Source organism: Macrobrachium nipponense, chromosome 11 (genome assembly GCF_015104395.2).
Source record: "Macrobrachium nipponense isolate FS-2020 chromosome 11, ASM1510439v2, whole genome shotgun sequence".
Lineage (NCBI taxonomy): Eukaryota > Metazoa > Arthropoda > Malacostraca > Decapoda > Palaemonidae > Macrobrachium > Macrobrachium nipponense.
Genome location: NC_061087.1, coordinates 31,099,304 through 31,121,000, shown reverse-complemented (window position 1 = coordinate 31,121,000; position 21,697 = coordinate 31,099,304). Strand labels below are relative to the sequence as shown.

Sequence of the window (21,697 nt, the reverse complement as noted above, 5' to 3'; positions counted from 1 at the left end):
GCGCCTTAATATCAATAAATCAAATAAAATCACTGTGAAAAGATATTTATATCATATACGACGAAAGGCATTGCTAGTAATACAAACAAGATCTCTGCTTGCTATAAATACTAAATAAAGGGTTTATGGGCTAGGAATACCAAATTTAAGATGGTTTTTATCATAATGTTTACTCAGATTGTATGCTAAAGAAATAAAAATCTATAGTGTGCTATGACAGTCTTTGGATGAAGTGTGGTCGTTTGAAGACGAAACTATTTTATATTGTTTTAGGGAGACCACGAATAAATCCTGTATTGTACACACACACACGCACACACACACACACACACACACACACACACATATATATATATATATATATATATATATATATATATATACTATCCTATATGGTATATATATGTATATATATATATAATATATATATATATATATATATATATATATATATATATATGAAAGGACAGGGTGACAAGGAGATAGCCGGTCATCAGGTGATAATACATTTATGCCGACGCGTTTCGTAACATAGTTACATCATCAAGGCTAAAAGAGAAACAACACAAATTAAAAACACATGAAACATAACTTTGACTTTAAGAGTCTCAAAAAATATACAAAAAACATACATAAAATGAAAGCAATTTAAAAAGCACTGCTAGACTAAAAAGTTGAAGACTGAGTGATTAGGAGAGAAGGGAGAAGCAGCGAAGAAAGACCGGTTCAACCCAGATACAACTGTACAGAGGAGGTGTGTGAGTTCAACTTGGGCACCAACTGCTTAATAAACAACGACTCTAATATAAGCAGTTCGTGTAAAACGGCTTGTTTGGCCCAAGACAGAGAAATCAGTATAATTGATGGCGGTTTTACAAATTTTTGCATGATTTCTGATATTTGAAAATTCTGGATTGGACACTCTGCAGCCAGTACGATGACTTACACCATTATGTGAATCAGCGTCGGCAATAAATGTATTATCACCTGATGAACCGGCTTATCTCCTTGTCACCCTGTCCTTTCATATGCTGTGGCCTGCTTGCGCCAACGTTTTCTGTCCTATATATATATATATATATATATATATATATATATATATATTATACTATAGATATATATATATAAGATAACTATTAGTAAGGAAGTTAATATAAGGGACGTCTTGAATTACGTGAAACGTTTTCAACAAAGGGAGAAGTTCGTTCTGGTAACAAACAATAGTTGCTCCTCCTCGTCCGGAGAGGAAGAAGGATTGTGAGCATAATAGAGGCTCTAACATGCAATCAGGGCAAATGAATTATTCTTTTGCGAGAATTAATTAATAAAAACGTTAACAGACTCCCGTAAGAAATACTTTGTCATTTTCGGTCTAATAATGAGCAGATAACGTAGTAAAAATACAGAAAATTCTCTCATTTTAACGTCTGGAAGTTGTGATTTATTTTTGACGCGTCAAGAACTGTTGGTAGCAAATCTTTTGAATCTTTTAAATTATTTTTTTATTGAAATTTTTGCCAGTTTGGAGATATATTCAATAAAAATAGTTTCTGATTGTAAGTAAGTTTTGAGTTTGCTAAAATTCGTGGAAATTCGAAAATAGAGGTTGAAATACGTCTGAATTTGGTACTATTCAAAATGACCAATCCTAAAATTCCAGGATGCGGTAGGAAATCGAGAAGCAACTTTGGGAACACGAATAATTGATATGGAATGATAGAGTATATCGTAAACACATGTAATTTCCATCAATTGGTATATTTCACATCCAATTTCTCCTTTCAAAAAATGATAAGAGCACCTACATTTGCACTTATAGCTATATATATATATATATATATATATATATATATATATATATATATATATATACATATATATATATATATACATATATATATATACATATATATATATATATATATATATATATATATATATATATATATATATATATTATATAGATAGATACTGATATGGGTCACAGGATTACCATCATTTTAAGAATTTCCTGACATTTATGACTTTTTGTTAATATGATATTAATACAGAGGATATTATTTTGACTTCATAACAGCCCGAAGAGATAACGTAATTTAATTCCTTGGTGGAAGGTTACAAGAAATTTTTTTTCCCCCCCGAAAAAAGGCAAAATAGCCGTCCTTTTAGGTAAACTTCCGGAAATTTATGCTCTAATGAAGTGCATCATCGAAGGAGGTATCAGAGCATCGTACCCAGTGATTATTTTCTGGAATATTTTAGTCAGGAGAAAAGTTAGGAAGAATTGGAGTGCCGATACCCTGTAAACACACCCTGTAGGCACACCCTGTAGGCACACCCTGTGACCATGTACCCAGCCATAAAAACCCATGAAAAAATATCATTTATGTGGGATAGTCAAATTTTGTTGGCAATTCTAGTTTTTCGCCAGCTGTACCCCTACATGATCAATCTTTTGGCATGAAAATAATAGATTGTCCTCAATATTGATCGAGTAGATCATATACCCTCACACGGCTGAGTTTTAATGATCAATTTAGTTCCTCACTAGGCTTCGTGCAGGTAACATGTTACCTGTTTTCGATACGGCTTGTGTTTCAGTTGCTTTGGGGAAAAAAAAACGAAAAGTCGTCGCTGAATGAAGGACTGGCGTAAGAAGTGTTAGGTGTTTTATTGTTAACTTGAAATAGCGGTCATTCAGCTTTCCACTTGAACTATTCATCAATTCTCAGCGATGAGGGAAACACTTCATGTAGGTAAAGAGGTGAATTATCAAAAAGTTAAACAAAAACTTTACTTATTTTAAATCACGTCAGAATATATAATAACAAAAATAATAACAAATAACCACTTAATTACTGCAAAGAACAAATGAATAGTAAGCCACCGGATATCGAACTAAAATTTATAACGGTAGAGCTTGGAAGTAAATATTTCCAAGGAATACATAAGTGTAAAACAAGAGGTAATTTCATACATGATGTACGCTACGATCAGCAATCAATAGATGGCGCTAAGATCATACACAATAATAAGTGTGTAATTATAATTGCTACATAATGATAGGAGGGTTATTATAGTTCCCCCCTGTTAGGAATGAAATTACTATGGCAATTTTATTGACAAATTGAGTTTAATTTAAGTGGTTTCTTTGTGTCGTGTCCAAGACGTGATAATGCGTCTGTGATGGTGTTGCTTGATCCTCGAATGCTGTGGATCGCATTGTTGTAGAAACAAGATGTATGGCCACCGAAGAAGTTTCTTGTTGGTAAGCTTGGCCCTTTCGAGGAAGGTAAGGGGCTTGTGGTCGGTGTAAATGACGACGCTTGCAGCACCTTCCAGATATGGACGAAAATGAAGGACCGTTGCAACGAGGCTATACAATTATTTCTTGATGGTAGGCCATCCTAGTTGAGTGCCTTTGAATGCTCCCGAGTAATACGATACCAGCAGTAGGTGTTCCAACAAAGGAGGAAAAGTACTGGTCCCATTATTGATTTCCTTCAGTAAGGTACCACCAAATCCAGTATTACAAGCATCGACCTGTATTAAAAAAAAAAAAAAAAAAAAAAAAAAAAAAAAAAAAAAAAAAAAAAAGGAGGTTTAGCAAGATTAGGAGTTTGCAACAAAGGAAATGAAGTCATGAATAACTTTAGCTGCTAGACTATAATTTGTATCAGTCCCTGTTTTCCAATTACCCTTTGCAACCCTCAACGGAGACGGTGTGTAATGTGCAAGCCCATAGATTAAATACCCTGGGTTGTGTTCAAATACAGTTTACTCTCGGTGACAGTGTGTTAACAGAACCATTTTTGGTAATGAAAGGAATTGCGTTGGGCAACAGACTTTTGCTGGGTCATCCTGCTTGTAGAAGACACAAGATTTCGATCCATGCGGGTGTTAATGGGATAACAGTCGGGATACCAGGTATTTTTCTGCCTTATGAGGACGTGAAAAGAACGGAGGACATGGAGGTTATTGAAAGAGGAGATGTGCTCGGTGATATTAATGGCGGTGATACGAGTGTTATGGAGAAAGGTAATATTAAAACCCACGTTGCTGATATGGGAAATGATAACGGGGGTTCTATCAGAGTTCACAGTGATAACAGTGGTGGTGATGATACTTGGATGGTGATGTTGATACTAATATTGATGTTATGTCTGATACTAACAATGCTGGAGGTGATACTGAGGGTGGTAATGTGTATGGGGCGGTGGAAAGGGGAGGTACTAACCACAAATATAGAGGTGTTTTATCCGAAGATATTATGTTACTACCTGGTTCGAAGACTATGGTAAAAGTTAAATTGAAGGAAATGAGAAAACCTACAGATGTGTGTGTTATTGAAAATAGCGAAAAGCTTAGAGGGGTTGTTTGCACGGCATCGGTGAACAGTGTATCCAAGGAAGGGTTTACGTGGTTAGAGTTGCTAAACTGTAATGATACAGTTAGGAGATACCAGAAGAACACATTTGGATTTCCAAGATTGGAGTTGTGTTAGTGGTTCAGTGGCTATCATAGAGGGGAAACCTGAGTTTTATGGGCATAAATGTAATCAAGGAAACGAACATTTAGAGAACATTTAGCTAATGCGGATTATAGCGAACACGTTGAAGCGATAGCGGGCTCTTGGCAGAATTTGGGGATACGGTAGCCTTAAAAGGTGATAAATTGGGGTTGACTAATGTGTTAGAGCATAAGGTAAATTTGGAGAGTGGCACAAATCCTATTTATATTCCTGCATATCGCACACCTTTCAAAATCAGAGAACAGGTAGAGAAAGAGGTTAATAGATGGGAAGAAGAAGGAATCATTAGACCCAGCGTGTCTCCTTACAACTTTCCCTTGTTAGCGGTGCCTAAGAAAGACGGTTCTGTCGTGTATGCGTCGATTTTAGACGTTTAAATGAGAAGACGATCCCTGACCGCTACCCAGTCGCGTGCATACCAGATCTTTTTGATGAAATTGGGGGACAAAATATTTATAGCTCAATTGATTTGGTGCAGGGTTTCTTACAGGTCCCTCTTAGTGAGAGTAGCAAGGAATATACCGCTTTTTCAGTGCCCAAGGGACACTATGAATTTATGCGAATGCCTTTCGGTTTATCGGGAAGTCCAATGACCTTTACCAGGTTGGTGAACACCGTTTTGCACGGGTTATTGGACAAAAATATTTTTGTGTATATGGACGACATCCTAGTCGCAACGGACACGATCGCGCAACACCTGGAAGTGCTTACAAAAGTACTTAGGAGGCTTAGATTAGAGGGTTGAAAATTAAGCTAGCCAAGTGATCGTTCTTGAAAAAGCAGATCACATATCTAGGTCACGTCATATCTAAGGAAGGGGTTAGAGTAAATGACGATAAAGTCAAAGCAATAGCGAATTTTCGCACCCCCAGATCAAAGAAAGAGATTAAGTCATTCCTGAGTATCGGCATTTTCTTTAGGAGGTTTGTGAAAGGGTTCTCTAATATAGCAGCTCCCCTAACTGATGTATTGCGGGAAGACGTTCAATTTCAATGGAAGGAATCCCAGGCGGAGAGTTTTCAAAAGCTCAAGGACGCGCTAATGAATCCCCTTGTTTTGAAGTTTCCAGATTTTAGCGAACCTTTTACATTGGTGACTGATGCAAGCCGGGAAGGTATAGGTGCTTGCCTTATGCAAAAGTTTGATGGGAAATTTCAGCCTATATCTTTTTATAACAGGAAGTTCAGGACAAAGGGCAGCAACGAGAAGTCCATGGCCACCATAGATAAAGAAGCCTTTGCTATAGTGTCGAGCTTAGTTCATTTTAAAATGTTACTGATGGGGAATAAAGTAGAAGTTCTTACAGACCACAGACCATTACTAGATCTTTTTAATAAACCCGATTTGTCGCCTAAAAGAGCTCGATGGTTTTTAACTATCAGAGATTTTGATGCAAAGCTCAAATATATAGAGGGCAAACTTAACGTGGTTGCTGATGCTCTCAGCAGGAGTTTTCACGACACGGAAGGTTTCCAAGTCGCGCAAGTCACTAGCGAGGCCATACAATGGGACATACCTCTCATAGAGCAAAGGCAAGATGAAGACGAGATTTTAGCAGATGCAAAAGCGTTTCTAAGAGGGGAATTAGTCAGGAAGCGTTATAAGTTGCCTTTTTCGGGTTTGGTGTTAGAAGGTAATCTATTAGTTAGGAAAATTAAATATAGGTTGAGAACCAGTGAAAGTAAAGGAGATACGACACAGATCGTAATTCCGAAGGTCCTAATTCCAGTGGTTTTGGATATAGTTCATTGCAGGTTCGGTAGTCCACACTTGGGAATAGAAAAAACGTATGATGAGGTTCGTGCTAAATACATTTGGAAAAACATGGGGAAAGATGTGGAAAATTTCGTAAGAAGGAATTGTACGGTGTGGAACGCGTTTAAGCCTGCAAGGACAACTTCATGCAAATTAGGATCGGATCCTATACCGAGTAGACCTTTTCAGAGAATACATATGGATATCCTGGGGAATTTTTGTGAGTCTAGATATGCGAACAAGTACTTGTTAGTGATAATAGATGAACTTACAAGGATAGTAGAAATTTTCCCACTTAAGCATAAAACGGCCGAAGAAGTAGCCATAGCGTTTTTCAATGGTATCATTTGCAGATATGGCTCACCCGAAGTTCTATTAACCGACAATGGGAGGGAATTTGTGAACAAAACCTTGGAATGTTTAGCTGAAGTCATGGGGATACAGAAAGTAACAATTATTCTATACAGACCCGAGGCTAATAGGTTGTGCGAACGAGCAAACAGGAAAGTGCTCGAGGCTCTCGGGAAAACTGTAGGTGGTAATGATAAGAATTGGGACAGATATGTTAATGTTGTTAGACATAGTATTAACACTATGGTTAGTGATTCAATTAAAATGTCCCCATTTGAAGCTTTGTTTGGTTGTCCAGCACGAGGCACATTTGATTTGCTAACTATGCCTCATCATGGGGAGGATACGGTCGAGGCGTTGGTATCCACAGCGAGAGAGAGAGACACGCTTGTCTCAGCCGTAATCTCGAATCCACAACCAGAAATATGGTACAGAAGAGTAATAGTAAAACATCTGATCCCAAGATCAATGTCGGTGATAAGGTATTTTTAAAACTTAACGTGAGAAATGAACTAAATTACAAACTAGGCCCGAAGTTTGAAGGTCTTTTTAAAGTCATTGAAGAGAAAATTGGAAACAGATTTGTAGTCTTAGAGGAAAAAACAGGTCGGTTGAGGTTAACACATATCTCGAAATTGAAAAGAATTGGTTGTGGTGATTAATATATTGTCGCGCAATTACATTTTTTTCCTTTTTTTTCTTGCTGTCTGTTTTTTGCAATTTGGTGGCAGAATGCTTTCACGTTTTTATTTCCTTCTACAGTTTTTTTTTTCTTATGCGCAAATCTGCGGCGTTTTGGCGTAAGATTTCGGGGTTAATATTTCACGTGGGATGTGTTGTAATATGGCAAATTTTTGTTTTAGCTGAGAAACGTGATGATAAACATGTAATTATTCCTGAGTGTATGATATTTGGGGCTGAATTTTTGGGGTTTCACGAGCCGAATAGATGACATTGGGGTTTTATATAATTCGGGTAATATCGTGGGGTGTTATGATTTAACGACAAGTTTTTTGGAGAGGGGATGATTTTTTTTGTGTGGGGTCATTCATTAAATGGAGGAAATATCTATATCACTGGAGTGATGTTATTATTAAGATGGTGATTTATATGTATATATATATATATATATATATATATATATATATATCATATATATATATATATATATATATATACGGAGATGGTATTAATCCTTGGGGGGTGACCTTTTTTTTTTGGTGGTATATAATTATGGAATTGTGAGTTTATCGTAGTTTTTTATCCCGAATAGGTGATAATTTTTTATATAATTGGGTAGTATCGTTTGGGTGAATTATGTCTTCGAGATAACTTTGGAGCACCTAGGTCATATCCTAGAGATAGTTCTGTGAAATGTGCTGATGTAGTTTCAGTATAGAACATTTTTTTGAGAATCATGAGTTTCTGGCGTTGCGAGTCTGACTATGCTGCAGTTCGAAGCACCTGAGATGTTCACAGGTTGATTTTTTTGCTAATGTTGCTGTAATGAATCCAGTTGCGGATTTTCCCCTTTGGAGTTGATTACTCGGAGATTTGCACTATTCTTGTAGATGCTGATTATGGCATTCCACGGGAGTGTATCATGTAAGGGGATTCTTTTCTGGTCGTTTCTGGTCGATGGGATTGTTGCGGTAGCAGATCCCGTAACGGTACACATTCCGTTTTGGGAAAGATATTGAATTACATATGTTTCTTTTTCTCTTATGTGCGCTGTGTAATGGGGGAAAGTTCACTTATTATTGTTGTTATCTTATGTTTTTTCTCCCTTTTTCTTTTTCTTTTCTTACGAGAGATGTTGTAATAATAATAATAATAATAATAATAAAAATAATAATAATAATATGCTTTATTTCGGCTCGGGGCCATATACATTGAATATACAAAATACAGACAGTTACATACACAATCTTGATACATGAGACATGATAAAATAGAAAAAGAAAATGAATAATCGGCACTTATCCACAAAATAGCTGAGGTAGCATAAAAGCTAGTAATCATCATACTGGTAATAAGTAATAATATTGGTGAGAAAAAAAAATATGCATTGAGAGTAATAACAGTTGGTGCACATATTATATAACTCAAATTTCAACTAGAGACCTTAGGTGGTTACAGTAGTCAGGTCCAGAGGGCTTAATACATAAATTAAATGTAAATAAAACTTTAACTTGATAGTAATCACAGTAATAATGAAAAATTAAAATATCAGCAATAAATGTAATAATGACAAAAACTGGAGATGACATCTTGCCAGTACAGAGATTAAGTCCTTTAGGGGACAAAGGCCTCCCTTTCCCATCTTTCCCACAATTTAGATCTTCTTCTTGCTTCACTCCTTAGGATGCTTTGTATGAGCGAGTTGCTGCTGTTTCTCACTCGGGTTACCAGACTGGACATTGTTCGCCTAACAATGATTTTTAATTAAATTGTCCAGGTGGTTTTCTATGAACATCTGTGTGGCGGAGTGGTAGCGGGGAGTGTTTGTGAGGCGTCTCAGAATGTCATTGCACTGATGGGGAAATCAGAACCATATCGTCGGCGTAACAGAGGTTGTTTATAGTTGTTTCATTGACGGTGCATCCGATTGGGAGTGAGTTCAGTTTGACATTCAAGGCATCTGTGTACGTATTAAACAAGTATGGAGAGAGAATGCCCCCTTGCCGAAGCCCGTTTAGGGAGCCGAAGGTGTAAGATAATACGTTACCCCATTTGACAGAATTGCTGTGTGGAGAACCAGCAATGTAAAATGCCAATTAGATACAGGGGTGTGCCCCTTTTATGCAGCTTCAGGAAGAGCTTCAGGTAATTTACTCTGTCAAATGCTTTTCTCACATCTACAAAACAAAGGAAAACAGGAGAGGCTGATGATAGGTAGTAGTTCAGCAATTCTTTCAGTATGTAGATGCAGGTGTCGGTTGAGTGGTTTGCTTTAAACCCGAACTGGTTGTCAGTGGTGTGAAGAAAGGGGAGAAGTCTCACTAGAAGAACAGACTCAAGTATCTTCGATGCGATCGTTGTGATTGCAATCGGCCGGTAGTTGCCAGGGTCAGCTGCATCCTTTAGCTTGTTTTTGATTAATGGTATCAAGTGAACTAAGAGTAGGGAGTCTGGAAGAAACCGGTGAATTATGCACGCATTGAATAGGGCAGCTAGCAAAATGTAAATTATCGGATGGCAGAGTTTGAAGGCCTCTGCAGGAAGACCATCACAGCCGGGCGATTTATTATTAGGTAGGCTGTTTATGGCATCGCTGATGTTACCTGGCGAAATACGGTCTGCAAAATGAAATTGAATGTTGTCAGTAAGGAGGTTATCTACATCCCTTCAGGAATCTTGATCATTTATGCAATTCAGGAAATTGTTGAAGTGATCGCCCCACATACTTGCAATAGCTTCGTCTCCGACTGCTTCCCCTACTCTCTGTGATAGCTTTTTAGTTTTGGGATTTAAAGACTGGATATCTTTCCAAAGACGAGGATAATCACCAGATTCTAAGTTTCTAGACATTGCATCGGCTCTTAGTTGTTTTTCATTTAACCTGCAGTGCTTAAGAGCAAGTTTGAACTGCGCTCTCACCTGTCTCATTAGCAATGCAGTGTGCCCTTCAGTGTGCCTCCACAGTAAAAACATTTCTCGTGAGTATGTATACAGATCTTTAACCAAGTCATTCCATCCAGGTATATTACGAGAATTACCTTGACGAAATCTGTAATGGGGGTTAAGCTCTAAATAGCATTTTTATTGTAGATAGGAGATATAATTTGTCGCGGTATGTGAGTTAGATAGAAGGGGTGTTCGGCATTATATTTTATGGAGGCTAGTTATATAAACCATAAAGGGGTCTTTGCTTTTAGACATTATGAGTTCTCTTTTGATGGCGTGTTTGCCATATATAGGATTATTTGTGAGGATTCAGTGGGTAAAGATTATATTTGGTTTAGCGAGGAATTTTTTATATTTGACTAGTAGATTGAGTATATTAATTAATGACGGATTTGTGGAGTAAAGCAAGACTTAAGTTATTTTATGACCATGTAGACCTTTTTAAATACGGACACACAATGACTTTAGAGAATTCCCAACTCTACGTGATGATGGCAATGGAGACGACTTCATTCTACAGTACCAGAGGTCGAGTCAAGTCTACACACGAATGGCGTTTCTATGGACTGCCTTTGCAGAGGATGAGATGTCTTCGATATATCGTCTCAGGATACGTTCTGGGATAAATCAGGAGTTTACAGTCTTCGATGAGGCGGGTGCGAGTAGCACTTGCATAGAAGTCACGGGATATTTCCTTGACAACGGGGTGGTGACCACGTTTCCTTCAGTAGAAAACGTCGAATCTACAGTTTCGCGACGAGAGGGTGTTGGATACACTCACGAGGGTCGCAGACGCTGAATAATGGCGCGTGCTGAGTTGTTTCGAGTTGGTTTACGCACTCGACCTGCGTCTACAACAATTCGCTCATCCTACAGGGATCCCAGCTGTTTGATGGTTCCTGCAGGGTTCTCTTGGATTTATTCATGGTACTTAGTTGGCGTGTTTACAACTCGTCCACAAAAGTGTTTCATAACCACCTACTTGAGAACCATGAGGCGGTTCTAATTCCGCCTACAGTGGAGACCGTTAACAGTCCCGCCGCTGGAGGATAGTGGCGAGGATGAGCCTTTCTTTAGTGACCGTTATACAATACCAATATTAATGATAGTGTTAGGTGCTATACTGATCACCATTTGTGCGCTAGGAGTTCTTAAACTTTTGTGTATCGACGAAGCACAAGGGCTCCAGCATTGGTAGGGCCACCTCCAATGCTGGAGCCCTTGTGCTTCGTCGTAAATTGATCAATGTATCAATTTACCTCATGGTAAATTGATACATTGTGCATTAGTTGTTGATGCGGTGTGCGACAGAAGTGCACAGAGGACATAGGTGGCCGAGCCATCTTACAAGTGTGTAATGTTAAGGGAAATCACATATCATGTCTTGCTTGGAGACAAGCGGAGCTGTAGGGGCAGCTTACTTGAGTGAAGGAATTTGAATACGCAAGCAGTTTAACTGAGAGATCACTCACCCTGTCGTTAGGCATGTACATTCGTTTGTACGGATGTTACAGGCCTAATAGTCCAAGGCACTTGCAAAAGTCACATTCTTGGCGGTGAACACCAAGAGGTCAGGTGGTACACGCCGAGTGTCGGGAGAGAAAGCCCCATCGTAAAGGTAGGACATATTTTGTAAAGACTTAGAAAACCGTTACCTTTGAAAAAGAGAGAGAAGTGTGAAATACTCTCTACGTGAATACTTTGAAAAGAGTGATGTGTGGAGTGTATATTTTATCCATTATTATCTTTATTACAGATGGGCCCTATTCCATGGCTAATTTCGAGACGGGAATCTCTAACCTGACTAATATGATGAACCTATTGACATTTTGGGTCTGGGAGTGAATTCATAGTCAGGAAGGTAGAATGTTAACTTACTGGTTTCTTTATGGGCAGATTTGGGTTTTCTGTCATTATGACTTTTTAATCATTTTGTTCTATTTTATATTCAACTGCTTTGGGTAATAAATAGTATATTTTTATACTTTCGAGATCTTAATAGCCTAACGACATAGTTGCAGACAAAGGGCACCATTGACGACAGGTAAGTTTTTCCAATTTGTGTAGTTTAATAAAAATGGGGGGGGGGGGTAAGACATATATACACACATATACATATATATACATTTATATTAATATGTATAATATACATCCATATACATACACACACATTTATTTACATATATACATACTATGGGATATACACATATGTATACATATGAATCCATTTACCAACTGTAGCCTTACAAAGCCCATGACCGAATTAATCCTGTCTGTGTTTCAGGGGAGACAAACTTCCCACCTTAACGTGTGCCTGAACACTCAGTCGAGAGCAAGAAGGAGGCAGCCATCTATTTCAGCTATCAAAATATACGTAGTAGGGTTTGTCTTAAATGAACTGCAGGGTCAACAAAAACTAACCACCCTTTCCCACACGACTGGGCAAGGGCTAAATAAGGTACAGATATTTGCCTAACACCAACAAGATGAAGAGGAAGGATAAAAATCACTATTGTAATTGAATATCTTAACACTAACCTGGCAAAAAGGATGCACAATAGACATCTGAGAAGGACAGAAGAGAAAGTACCCATTACAGTGTATTGGTAACAGTGGCAAAATACTACTGAATTAAAAAAAAATATGGTAAAGGGTATTATTATTATTATTATTATTATTATTATTTTTTTTTTGCTCTATCACAGTCCTCCAATTCGACTGGGTGCTATTTATAGTGTGGGGTTCCGGGTTGCATCCTGCATCCTTAGGAGTCCATCACTTTTCTTACTATGTGCGCCGTTTCTAGGATCACACTCTTCTGCATGAGTCCTGGAGCTACTTCAGCCTCTAGTTTTTCTAGATTCCTTTTCAGGGATCTTGGGATCGTGCCTAGTGCTCCTATGATTATGGGTACGAATTCCACTGGCATATCCCATACCCTTCTTATTTCTATTTTCAGATCTTGATACTTATTCATTTTTTCTCTTTCTTTCTCTTCAACTCTGGTGTCCCATGGTATTGCGACATCATGAGTGATACTTTCTTCTTGATTTTGTCAATCAACGTCACGTCTGGTCTGTTTGCACGTATCACCCTATCTGTTCTGATACCATAGTCCCAGAGGATCTTTGCCTGATCGTTTTCTATCACTCCTTCAGGTTGGTGTTCTTACCACTTATTACTGCAAGGTAGCTGATGTTTCTTGCACAGGCTCCAGTGGAGGGATTTTGCCACTGAATCATGCCTCTTTTTGTACTGGTTCTGTGCAAGTGCCTGACAGTCGCTTGCTATGTGGTTTATGGTTTCATTTTTCGTATTGCACTTCCTACGTATGGGAGAGATGTTATTTCCGTCTATCGTTCTTTGAACATGTCTGGTTCTTAAGGCCTGATCTTGTGCTGCTGTTATCATTCCTTCAGTTTCCTTCTTTAGCTCTCCCCTCTGTAGCCATTGCCACGTGTCATCACTGGCTAGTTCTTTAGTCTGTCTCATGTATTGTCCGTGCATTGGTTTGTTGTGCCAGTCCTCTGTTCTGTTTGTCATTCTCCTGTGTCTGTATATTTCTGGGTCTTCGTCTACTTTTATTAGTCCTTCTTCCCATGCACTCTTTAGCCACAAGTCTTCACTGGTTTTCAGATATTGCCCCAGTGCTCTGTCTTCGATGTTGACGCAGTCCTCTATGCTTAGTAGTCCTCTCCCTCCTTCCTTTCGTGTTATGTATAATCTGTCCGTATTTGCTCTTGGGTGAAGTGCTTTGTGTATTGTCATATGTTTCCTGGTTTTCTGATCTATGACTTTCGAGACTTCTGTTTTATTATTATTATTATTTTGGGTGTGTGTGTGTGTGTGTGTGCTCTATCACAGTCCTCCAATTCGACTGGGTGTGTGTGTGTGCTCTATCACAGTCCTCCAATTGCGACATCAATGAGTGATACTTTCTTCTTGACTTTGTCAATCAATGTCACGTCTGGTCTGTTTGCACGTATCACCCTATCCATTCTGATACCATAGTCCCAGAGGATCTTTGCCTGATCGTTTTCTATCATTCCCTCAGGTTGGTGCTCGTACCACTTATTACTGCAAGGTAGCTGATGTTTCTTGCACAGGCTCCAGTGGAGGGCTTTTGCCACTGAATCATGCCTCTTTTTGTACTGGTTCTGTGCAAGTGCCTGACAGTCGCTTGCTATGTGGTTTATGGTTTCATTTTTCGTATTGCACTTCCTACGTATGGGAGAGATGTTATTTCCGTCTATCGTTCTTTGAACATGTCTGGTTCTTAAGGCCTGATCTTGTGCTGCTGTTATCATTCCTTCAGTTTCCTTCTTTAGCTCTCCCCTCTGTAGCCATTGCCAATTGTCATCGCTGGCTAGTTCTTTAGTCTGTCTCATGTATTGTCCGTGCATTGGTTTGTTGTGCCAGTCCTCTGTTCTGTCTGTCATTCTCCTGTGTCTGTATATTTCTGGGTCTCCGTCTACTTTTATTAGTCCTTCTTCCCTTGCACTCTTTAGCCACAAGTCTTCACTGGTTTTCAGATATTGCCCTAGTGCTCTGTTCTCGATGTTGACGCAGTCCTCTATACTTAGTAGTCTTCTCCCTCCTTCCTTCGTGTTATGTATAGTCTGTCCGTATTTGCTCTTGGGTGTAGTGATTTGTGTATTGTCACATGTTTCCTGGTTTTCTGATCTATGCTGCGGAGTTCTGTCTTCGTCCATTCCACTATTCCTGCGCTGTATCTGATTACTGGCACTGCCCATGTGTTTATGGCTTTTATCATATTTCCGGCGTTGAGTTTTGACTTGAGTATTGCCTTGAGTCTCTGCATATATTCTTTCCTGATCGTGTCCTTCATCTCTTGGTGTTTTATATCCCCTTCTTCCATTATTCCAAGGTATTTGTATCCCGTCTCATCTATGTGTTTGATGTTGCTCCCATCTGGTAGCTTTATCCCTTCAGTTCTCGTTACTTTGCCATTTTGTATGTTGACTAAGGCGCATTTTACTATTCCAAACTCCATCCTGATGTCCCCAGATACAATCCTTACAGTCATGATTAGGGTATCTATTTCCTTGATGCTCTTACCAAACCGCTTGATGTCGTCCATGAACACCAGATGGTTAATTCTGTTGCCTCTTTTCTTGAGTTGGTACCCAGCATCCATCTTCTGTAGTACTTTTGTCTTGGGAATCATGGCTACTACGAAGAGTAGTGGGGACAGCGAGTCGCTCTGGAAGATCCCTCTCCTGATATTAACCTCTGCTAATCTTATTCCAGAGCTTGTAAGTATTGTATTCCAGTTGCGCATTGTATTTTTGAGGAAGCTGATGGTGTTTTCCTCTGCCCCATATATTTTCAGGCATTCTATTAGCCATGTGTGTGGTATCATGTCGAAGGCTTTCTTGTAGTCTGTCCATGCCATGCTTACGTTGGTTTTCCTTCTCCTACTGTTCATTACCATTTTGTCTATCAGGAGCTGGTCTTTTGTGCCCCTACACTTCCTTCTGCAGCCTTTTATTGGTGGGGGATTTTATTATTATTATTATTTTTTTTTTTTTTATAGGATATTCGTGCATCAGCCGAGTTGATTTTATAGTTTTCTCTATCTAACTTATGATAGCTTTCCATTGGGTACTACAGTTAACAACCTTCCAATTCCTGGCATAATAGGGGTAGTTAAATATAGAGTAATGCCAATAGAGTTTACTTGTAAAACTAAAATTTTTAATATAAATATGATAATGCTAAAGTTAGCATTATCATTTTATTTTATTAAATAGCATCAGCACGTTTTACAATTAAACTCTATGGACATTACTCCTCATATTTCACTACACCCCTATTATGCCTGGAATTGGAACTTTATTTGTTAACTGTAGTACCCAAGAGAAAGCTATCATAAGTAAGATAGAGAAAACTCAACAGAATCAACTCAGCTGATGCAGCAATATCTTTTAACAGTACCTGTTTGAAAGATGGTCTTCTACTTTTACTATTATTATTATTATTATATTATTATTATTATTATTATTATTATTATTATTATTATTATTATTATTATTTTTTTTTGCTCTATCACAGTCCTCCAATTCGACTGGGTGGTATTTATAGTGTGGGGTTCCGGGTTGCATCCTGCCTCCTTAGGAGTCCATCACTTTCCTTACTATGTGCGCCGTTTCTAGGATCACACTCTTCTGCATGAGTCCTGTAGCTACTTCAGCCTCTACTTTTTCTAGATTCCTTTTCAGGGATCTTGGGATCGTGCCTAGTGCTCCTATGATTATGGGTACGATTTCCACTGGCATATCCCATATCCTTCTTATTTCTATTTTCAGATCTTGATACTTATCCATTTTTTCCCTCTCTTTCTCTTCAACTCTGGTGTCCCATGGTATTGCGACATCAATGAGTGATACTTTCTTCTTGACTTTGTCAATCAACGTCACGTCTGGTCTGTTTGAACGCATCACCCTATCCGTTCTGATACCATAGTCCCAGAGGATCTTTGCCTGATCGTTCTCTATCACTCCCTCAGGTTGGTGCTCGTACCACTTATTACTGCAAGGTAGCTGATGTTTCTTGCACAGGCTCCAGTGGAGGGCTTTTGCCACTGAATCATGCCTCTTTTTGTACTGGTTCTGTGCAAGTGCCGGGCATTCGCTTGCTATGTGGTTTATGGTTTCATTTTTCGTATTGCACTTCCTACATATGGGAGAGATGTTATTTCCGTCTATCGTTTCTTTGGATATATCTGGTTCTTAGGGCCTGATCTTGCTGCCGCCTGGTTATCATTCCTTCAGTTTCCTTCTTGAGCTCTCCCCTTTGTAGCCATTGCCATGTGTCTTCGCTGGCTAGTTCTTTAGTCTGTCTCATGTATTGTCCGTGCATTGGTTTGTTGTGCCAGTCCTCTGTTCTGTCTGTCATTCTCCTGTCTCTGTATATTTCTGGGTCTTCGTCTACTTTTATTAGTCCTTCTTCCCATGCACTCTTTAGCCACTCGTCTTCACTCGATTTCAGATATTGCCCCAGTGCTCTGTTCTCGATGTTGACGCAGTCCTCTATACTTAGTAGTCCTCTCCCTCCTTCCTTCGTGTTATGTATAGTCTGTCCGTATTTGCTCTTGGGTGTAGTGCTTTGTGTATTGTCATATGTTTCCTGGTTTTCTGATCTATGCTGCGAAGTTCTGCCTTCGTCCATTCCACTATTCCTGCGCTGTATCTGATTACTGGCACTGCCCATGTGTTTATGGATTGTTTTATCATATTTCCAGCGTTGAGTTTTGACTTGAGTATTGCCTTGAGTCTCTGCATATATTCTTTCCTGATCGTGTCACCTTCATCTCTTGGTGTTTTATATCCCCTCCTTCCATTATTCCCAGGTATTTGTATCCCGTCTCATCTATGTGTTTTATGTTGCTCCCATCTGGTAGCTTTATCCCTTCAGTTCTCGTTACTTTGCCTTTTTGTATAGCAGAGAGAAAGCTATTATTAGAAAAATAGAGAAGACTATTTACAAGTTGAATGCAGCTGATGCAGCAATATCTTTCAATAAGACTTATTATATTATTAATTGATTATTATTATTATTATTATTATTATTGATTAGCTTATTTATTAATTTATTATTGATTTTATTTGTAATTTTTTTATTATGATATTATTATTTTATATTTTTATTATTTGTTTATTTTTTTTATTTTTTATTTTGATATTTTGTTTTGATTTTTTATTTTTATGATGGAATTTTGTTTGATTTTTTTATTTTTATGGAATGATATTTGTTTGAATTTTTATTTTTTTTATGTTTTATTTTTATTTGATATATTGTTTGATTTTTATATTGATGATATTTTGTTTGTGATGTATTTAGTTTGATTTTGTTTTTATGATGATATTTGTTTGATTTTTATTTTATGATGATATTGTTGATTTTTATTTTTATGTTTATATTTTGTTTGATTTTTATCGATGACATTTGTTTGATTTTTTATTTTTATGATGACATTTGTTTGATTTTATTTTATGATGACATTTGTTTGATTTTTATTTTTTATGATGACATTGTTTTGATTTTTATTTTTATGATGACATTTGTTTGATTTTTATTTTTATGATGACATTTGTTTGATTTTTATTTTTATGATGACATTTGTTTGATTTTTATTTTTATGATGACATTTGTTTGATTTTTATTTTTTATGACTGACATTTGTTTGCTTTTTATTTTTATGATGACATTTGTTTGATTTTATTTTTATGATGACATTTGTTTGATTTTTATTTTTATGATGACATTTGTTTGATTTTTATTTTTTATGATGACATTTGTTTGATTTTTATTTTCATGATGATATTTGTTTGATTTTTATTTTTATGATGATATTTGTTTGATTTTTATTTTTATGATGATATTTGTTTGATTTTTATTTTTATGATGATATTTGTTTGATTTTTATTTTTATGATGATATTTGTTTGATTTTTATTTTAATGATGATATTTGTTTGATTTTTATTTTTATGATGATATTTGTTTGATTTTTATTTTTATGATGATATTTTTTTATTTTTATTTTTATGATGATATTTCTTTGATTTTTATTTTTATTTGATTTTTATTTTATTATGATTTCTTTATTTTTATTTTTTATTTTTATATGATTTTTCTATTTTATTATTGATTTTATTTTTATGGATGCTATATTTTTGATTTTTAATTTTTTTATTATGTATTGTTATTATGATTTTTATTTTTATGATGATATATTTTTGATGTTTATTTTTATTATGATATTGTTTTTATTTTTATTATTTTGATTTATTAGGATTTTATTTATTTATGATTTTATTATGATTTTTATTTTTATTATGATTTCTATTTTTATTATGATTTTATATTTTTCTATTTTTATATTTTTATTGTTTTTTATAAAAATTTTTATTTGTTTTTATAAAAATTTTTATTTGTATAAAAATTTTTATTTGTATAAAGATTTTTATTTGTATACAAATTTGTATAAAAATTTATGTTTATGTTTATGTTTATGTTTATGTTTATGTTTATGTTTATGTTATTATTATTATTATTACGAAGATGGGCTCTATTCATATAGATCATGCCCACCATAGGAGCCGATGACTTGAAATTCACCCTTCCAAAGAATATTATGGTGTTCAATTGTAAGAAGTAACAGAAGGTATTGGGAAATATGGAAAGAGAGGATCAGTTACTAGAAAATAAATTAACCAATTAATAAATAAATAACAATTTAACTAAAATATTAAAATATAAGTTGAATTGCATTACAATAATAGTGCATTGCATCTCACTTGAACTTATGAAGATCCCAAACATATTTAAAGTTAAAAACCCAACCAAAGTTTCAAATAAATACCAGGATTATCAAATGACTGAAACATCAAATGACTGAAACATCAAAGCTGAAACTCAAATGACTGACAAATCATATCTGAAACATCAAAATGAAACTGAAACATCAAAGACGAAACATCAGACAGAAACATTCAAATGGACTGAAACATCAAATAGAAACACAAATGACTGACACAAAGCTGAAACATCATGAAACATCATGAAAGCTGACACATCAAAATGAACTAAAACATCAAATGCCTGAAAACATAAATGACAGGAAACATCAAATACTGAAAACATCAAATGGACTCAACTGGCTGAAACATCAAATGACAACATCAAATGACTGAAACATCAAAATGAAACTGAAACAATCAAACGACACAAACATCAAAGGAAACTGAAACATCAAATGACAGAAACATCAAAATGACTGAAACATCAAATGAAATCAAAGAAACATCAAATGACAGAAATATCAAATGACATGAAACATCAAAGGAATGACAGAAACATCAAATGACTGAAACAAAATCAAATGAAATGACAAATGAAACATCAAATGACTGAAACAAATAACAAATGACTGAAAACATCAACAAATGACGAAAACATCAAATGACTGAAACATCAAATGACTGAAACATCAAATGACAAATGAAACATCAAATGACTGAAACATCAAATGACTGAAACATCAAATGAAACTGAAAACATCAAATGACTGAAACATCAAATGAAACATCCAAATGAAAACATTCAAATGACTGAAACATCAAATGACTGAAACATCATAATGACTGAACAACAAATGAAAGAAACAAATCAAATGAAAGAAACCATTAAATTGGACTTGAAACATTAAAGGAACTGAAACATTAAATAACGGAAACATCAAAATGAAACTGAACATCAAATGAAACTGCAACATCAAATGAAAACTGAAAACATTAAATGACTGAAACATCAAAAGACAGAAACAAACAAATGAAAGAAACATCAAATGAAAGAAACATCAAATGGACTGAAAACATCAAAATGAACCTTGAAAACATCAAATGAAATGAAACATTAAATGACTGAAACATAAATGAACTGAAAAATCAAATGACGCAACAATTAAATGCTGAAAACATCAAAAAGACAGAAACAACAAACTGAAAGAAAACATCAAAGGAAACAGAAACATTCAAATGGACCCTTGGAAACATCAAATGACTGAAAACATCAAAGAAAAGAAATACAGAAATGAAAGAAACATTAAATGGACTTGAAACAAAATTCAAATGGGAAACCTGAAACATAATGACGGAAAACATTAAATCAACATTAACTGAAAAATTAAATGACTGTGAAACCATCAAATGACTGAAAAAAAAATGAAACTGAAACAAATCAAAAGACAACAACAGAAACAACAAATGAAAGAAACAAATCAATGAAAGAAAAATCAAATGACTGAAACATTAAATGAACTGAAACAATCAAAATGACTGAAACATCAAATTGAAACTGAAAACATCAAATGAACTGAAACATCAAAATTGAAAGAACACAAATTCAAAGACCTTGAACAAACAATCAATAATGAACTGAAACATCAAATGACTGAAAAACAAATGACTGAAACATCAAATGACTGAAACATCACATGCTGAAACGTCAATGACTGAAACAACAAATGGACTGAAACATCAAATGACTGAAACACAATGACTGAAACTCCAAATTACTTGAAACATCAAATGACTGAAACATCAAATGAATGAAACTACCAAATGATGAAACATCAAATTGCTGAAACTCAAATGAATGAAACATCAAATGCTGAACAAGCAATGACTGAAACATCAAATGACTGAAACAACAAATGACTGACAACATCAAATGACTGAAACATCAAATGACTGAACATCAATGACTGAAACATCATGACTGAAACATCAATGACTGAAACATCAAATGACTGAACAACAAAATGACTTGAAATCATCAAATGACTGAAACACAAATGACTTGAAACATCCAATGACTGAAACATCAAATGAATGAAACAACAAATGAAA

General features: G+C 35.9%; 1 long non-coding RNA gene across 2 annotated transcripts in view; it reads right to left on the bottom strand.

The window, feature by feature from the left end:
* Positions 1-3,158: 3,158 nt before the first annotated feature.
* LOC135204192 (uncharacterized) overlaps positions 3,159-21,697 on the bottom strand; it is a 33,533-nt gene continuing 14,994 nt past the window's right edge. The window contains exon 6 of one of the 2 annotated variants that reach the window (XR_010312140.1): positions 3,159-3,543. This is a non-coding gene — a long non-coding RNA (uncharacterized LOC135204192). Of the gene's footprint in view, positions 3,544-7,907; positions 9,937-21,697 lie in introns of those variants that run through there. The other variant, XR_010312158.1, reaches the window with a different exon arrangement.